Below are 5,071 nucleotides of genomic sequence, written 5' to 3' on the forward strand. Positions count from 1 at the left end.
GAGAGGGACCTGAGAACCCTATCTCAGGACAGAGGAGCAGACACGTATTACAGGAAATTAAACCTTTATAGCAATGATATCACAGAACTGAGAGGATATCCAGGCCATAGTTCTCGCTCAGGGCCCGAGCCTTTCTGGGGCAGCCAGGTGGAGCTGGTGCTGTAAGCCTCGCGCCGCAGTGGGGTCAGAGCTGGCCTAAAAGTCAGGAAAATGAATATCGGTGCTGGGGGAAGGCCCCCGAAGTGCATAGTGTTTGTCCCCACAGAGGGGCTGAGAAGGCTCTTGACAGATCAAAAGGCATTTCCCAGGAATATGTGTTAGCCGCAAAGCTCTGTGGACCATCTGAATGCATGCCGCCTGCAATAAAGGCTAGAAACACGGACTCCAGCTGTATGCTAATGTATTTCTGACCTGATCTAGGAATGGCTTCTGTGGACACGGTCCTGCTCTTTAGCAGCTGGGGGGAAAGAAATTCAACTCTCCTGACACTAGCCTAATTATTCAGGCAGATGTCCTCTACAGTTTATTTGATTAATAGCCAAGAACTTGGTACAGAGGTCGATTCATTTTACTTCTTAGAGGTAGAAGTCCACCTTTGGCAATGGGTTCCTCCTGTCAGTTTCACCTGACAACTCATAATGGCTGCTAGTGAGCAACTGGTAACTTCAGTATTACAAATTTTTCAATAATCCCCACCATGTCCTATACCCTAGAACTTTGGGGTACTGGCCATACTTTGTTCTGAAGAAGTACAGAACTGTTGTCTAACAAGGGTCTGGAATAGCCTGCAAGGATTTTCTCTCTGCCTGTCTCCCCCAACCCTGCCTTTATCCAAGCATGAGTGTTGGTGCCACAATGTCCAACAAACGAAGATAAACTGTACCATCTGCTTCACTGAGCTGTAAAGTGTATGAATCTGCCTTTAATCAGCAGCTGTGCAGTCTTACACCCCTCAGCCTTACCAAGAAATAACTTTAAACTGTCTGCTTTCTCATGCCTGTGGTGGTGAGAAATAGCAGTTAGAGAATTGACAGGTATACAGATAACCTCCTCCTCTATCAGTGCATAGTCTCTAGGTCAAGTAAGTCCCAAACCTGCTATAAATCAGACACATCTGGGGAGTTCTATTTGTTTTGATTTGTATTTAAATACATATTCATAGGACATACTTCCAGGAATTCTGATTAAGTAAATCTCATGAAATCATTTTTAAAAGATCTTCCATGTGAGCTTGATGCAAAACTACAAGGCTAGGTTGGGAAACCACTAGGCTATGTTTTATTCTGAATTAAGCCAGACCATCAAAAAAGCTGTTTGTACCGCTTTTTCTTCACCCTTACAAAATAGTCTCTACTAAGTTGTGCTTTACCCTTATGCCATCTACTTATGTTAACAGATAAGGTTTAAAAAAATATGCATGATACCTCTGAATTTACTGGAAGGATTATATTTTAAGAATGATGTTTATTACACCCCAGTAGCAGAATCCTCGGAGAAGGCAATGGCACCCCACTCCAGTACTCTTGCCTGGAAAATCCCATGGATGGAGGAGCCTGGTAGGCTGCAGTCCATGGGGTCGCTAAGAGTCGGACACGACTGAGCGACTTCACTTTCACTTTTCACTTCCATGCATTGGAGAAGGAAATGGCAACCCACTCCAGTATTCTTGCCTGGAGAATCCCAGGGACGGGAAGCCTGGTTGGCTGCCGTCTATGGGGTCGCACAGAGTCGGACACGACTGAAGCGATGCAGCAGCAGCAGCAGCAGCAGCAGCAGAATCCTGGGCTTCCCAGGTGGCTCAGCTGGTAAAGAATCTGCCTGCAATGCAGGAGACTCCGGTCCAATTCCTGGGTCAGGAAGTTCCCCTGGAGAAGGGATAGGCTACCCACTCCACTATTCTTGGGTTTCCCCCATTGCTCAGATGGTAAACAATCTGCCTACGCAGGAGACCTGGGTTCGACCCCTGGGTTGGGAAGATCCCCTGGAGGAGGCCATAGCGACGCACTCCAGTATTCTTGCCTGGAGAATCCCCATGGACAGAGGAACCTGGCAGGCTACAGTCCACTGGGTCCCAGAGTTGGACATGACTGAATGACTAAGCATGGCACAGCAGAATCCTACCATATTGCCCAGCATGGGGTTTTTCTAATTTTTTTGACCATAATCCACCAAAAGAAATATGTTTTACATTATCACCCAGTACACATGTACCTACATATTTAATAACTGAAACAAGTTTTATGAAATGTTACCCATATCACATGCATTTTATTGCTTTTTAATGTTGGTTTCTACCCATTAAACGATTTCTTGACCCCTAGATGAGTTGTAAGTTGCATTTTAAAAACAACAGTATAGCCAGATATCTTTTTCTGGAAGCTAGCCCTGATCCTCAGACAAACTAGGCCACCTGTCCACTGTCCACTAGCAGTACCAGAGGCAACCCAATCATATCCCTCTCCCAGGAATTTAAAATTAGTACTAAGAGATTTTAGTTTTTCTCTAGGTAGCTAACAGAAACATAGAATGCTGTAATATAGAAAGTCAGAAGCTATTTATGGACATGCTTCCCTACTATGTGGCCTGGAGAAATGCAGAAAACCAGGTTGTAGGAAAAATATGAAAAGAACAGGAAGGATGAAAGAGATTCACAAAGAGAAGAGACCAAAAGAATTCTGACAACTCTCCATCCCTGATCATTGTATTTCCTGAAGTGAGCTGCTTTGCTGCCTTTGAATTCCAAGTAACATTCCAAATCTTTATAATAAGGTGCACTCTTTTGCTTAAGCTAGTTCAGGTGGCTGGGTTTCTGTTATTGTAACCAAGGTGAATCTAATTATATTGGTTTTATATGATTTTTGTAACAAATTACCACAAACTTGGTGATTTAAACAACATAAGTGTATTATCTTGCAGTTCCATAAGTCAGAAGTCTGACACTGCACTCAATGGAATGAAATCAGGGTTAGCAGGCATTTGTTCTTTTCTGGAGGCTCTAGGGGAAAATCTGTTCCCTTGCCTTTTCCAGTTTCTAGGGGTTACCTCATTCCTTGGTTTCATGGCCATCTTCCTGCATCTTCAAAGGCAGCAATGCTGCATCTTTCTGACCATGCTGCTGAGATCACATCTCCCTCTGACTCTAGCTAGGAGAGGTTCTTAGCTTTTAAGGACCCAAATGATTAGATGGGGTCCACCCAGAAAATCCAGAATAATCTCCCCATTCCGAGGTCCTTAACGTAATCACCTCTGCAAAGTGCTTTGTACACATGAAGTAACATTCACAGCTTCCAGAGATGAGGACATGGCCATCTAAGGGACAGGAAGGGTGGATCCACACTAACATACAATCACTCTATGCCCCTTATAGGAAACTCAATGTATTTCAACCCTGAGTGCCAGGGGAAAAAATAGTTTTCTCCTTGAAAAACTGATACCTCATTTCCTTATAAAGAAAATTAACCATGAAATTGATCACTTTTCCCTTTTCACCTTAGCTTCCAGGAAGACAAGAACCAAATTTACAACTCAACCTTAATAAATTTTGTCAAGCTCTACAACTTGCATATCAGTGTTACAATTTTCTTCTGTCCTCTCTCTTCTGTTTTCTCTCATTTCTATGAAATGAAATTTCAATGAAACCTTTTTTTCATTGTATTGATGATGTGATTTTAAGCTGCTTCAGATATTTTGACTTGCTATTTCCTCTTCCTTTAAGTCTCTGCCCCCTTACCCCCATAAGGCTGGTTCCTTTTCATCATTTATATCTCAACTCACATGCCATCTCCTCAGAGAAGCCTTCCTTCCCTGATACCCCTGTCTAACATAGTCCCACCCAGTCTATCACATCGCTTTACTTTGTTGTCATAGAGCCCTGAACACCATCTAAGACCATCTAATTTACCTTCTTTCTTTCCTCAGGGGATGTTAAGCTCTAAGACAGGAGGAACCCAGCCTCTGTTTACTGCTTGCTCCCAGTACCTGAGACAATGGCTGGCAATTAGTAGCTCTTTAATAAAAAGCATGGTGTTAGTAAACGAAGGAGTTAGTAAACAAAGGAGTTAGTAAACGAAGGAGTTAGTAAACGAAGGAATAAAGGAAGAAAGAGTAGGAAGAAGTAAGGCAGAGGCTTTGTAGAATATGGTAACATTATAGATGGATAGATAAATAGGTAGATAGACTGACAAATAGACAAATATTAATTTCTTGTGTGCAAATGTCCCTAATAATTATAGGGAAGAATCAGAGAAACCACACAGAGAAGTAACACATACCTTTCTGAAATATATACATAGAGGGACTGGGCTTTCTTGAGGAACCCTTGATGTAAATTCCTTAGACAAAAAAAAGAATTTTTTTTGAGTTTTCAAGTGGCTCAAGGCAGCTACATTAAATATTATGGTTAGTTACCATACGGAAGTCATCAGTTTGTAGTGAGGTAATGGATTGTAACACCATGGCCACTAACATGACAAACTCTTGATACTGCCAAGGGAACTCAGTCTGTGCCAGGGGTCATTACGACACAACAATTTGCTCTCACCCTATTCCTGTAATTATTAATGTCACCACTGGCAACAAGTATTATATACAGTTTACTTAAATACTCTATGGTAACGTCACTGTTACAATGCAATATCAAATTACTTAACATTTAAGGGAGATCAGAATTGAAGTTTGTCAATATAACAAAACATAGAAGCAATTAGTACAGTTTGTTCCAGGGTTTGTTGACCCTGTTAGTAAAAATATCAAAATCTTGGAGGGAAGAGATAGACCAGTTTTCTTAAATCAAGAAGCAGTTGATTTACACACAAATTTCAATTTATCTCTATTATTCAGAAGACTTTAAAAAGACTCTATATCACAAAAAAGATCATCCCATAATTTTTCTATTCTATAATATAAATTAAGAGATGTTTAAATCATTATGTGTTATATTGTGCTCAGTCGTGTCTGACTTTCTGCAGCAACATGAACTGTAGCCCCCCAGGCTCCTCCATCCGTGGAACTATCCAGGCAAGAATACTGGAGTGGGTTGCCATTTCCTACTCTATATGTATTATAGTAAGAT

At 41.5% G+C, this 5,071-nt stretch overlaps 1 protein-coding gene across 4 annotated transcripts in view; it reads right to left on the reverse strand.

Annotated features, from left to right (window-relative positions):
- The window catches only part of STK33 (serine/threonine kinase 33), a 197,193-nt gene extending 192,749 nt beyond the window's left edge, over positions 1 to 4,444 (reverse strand). For all 4 annotated transcript variants that reach the window (XR_824276.1, XM_010829301.1, XM_010829299.1 and 1 more), the window contains exon 1: positions 4,272 to 4,444. The gene's annotated coding sequence lies outside the window, so the exon portion shown is untranslated. The remainder of the gene's footprint in view (positions 1 to 4,271) is intronic.
- Positions 4,445 to 5,071: the final 627 nt, after the last annotated feature.

This window comes from Bison bison, unplaced genomic scaffold (genome assembly GCF_000754665.1).
Source record: "Bison bison bison isolate TAMUID 2011002044 unplaced genomic scaffold, Bison_UMD1.0 scf7180017864503, whole genome shotgun sequence".
Taxonomy (NCBI): Eukaryota; Metazoa; Chordata; class Mammalia; order Artiodactyla; family Bovidae; genus Bison; species Bison bison.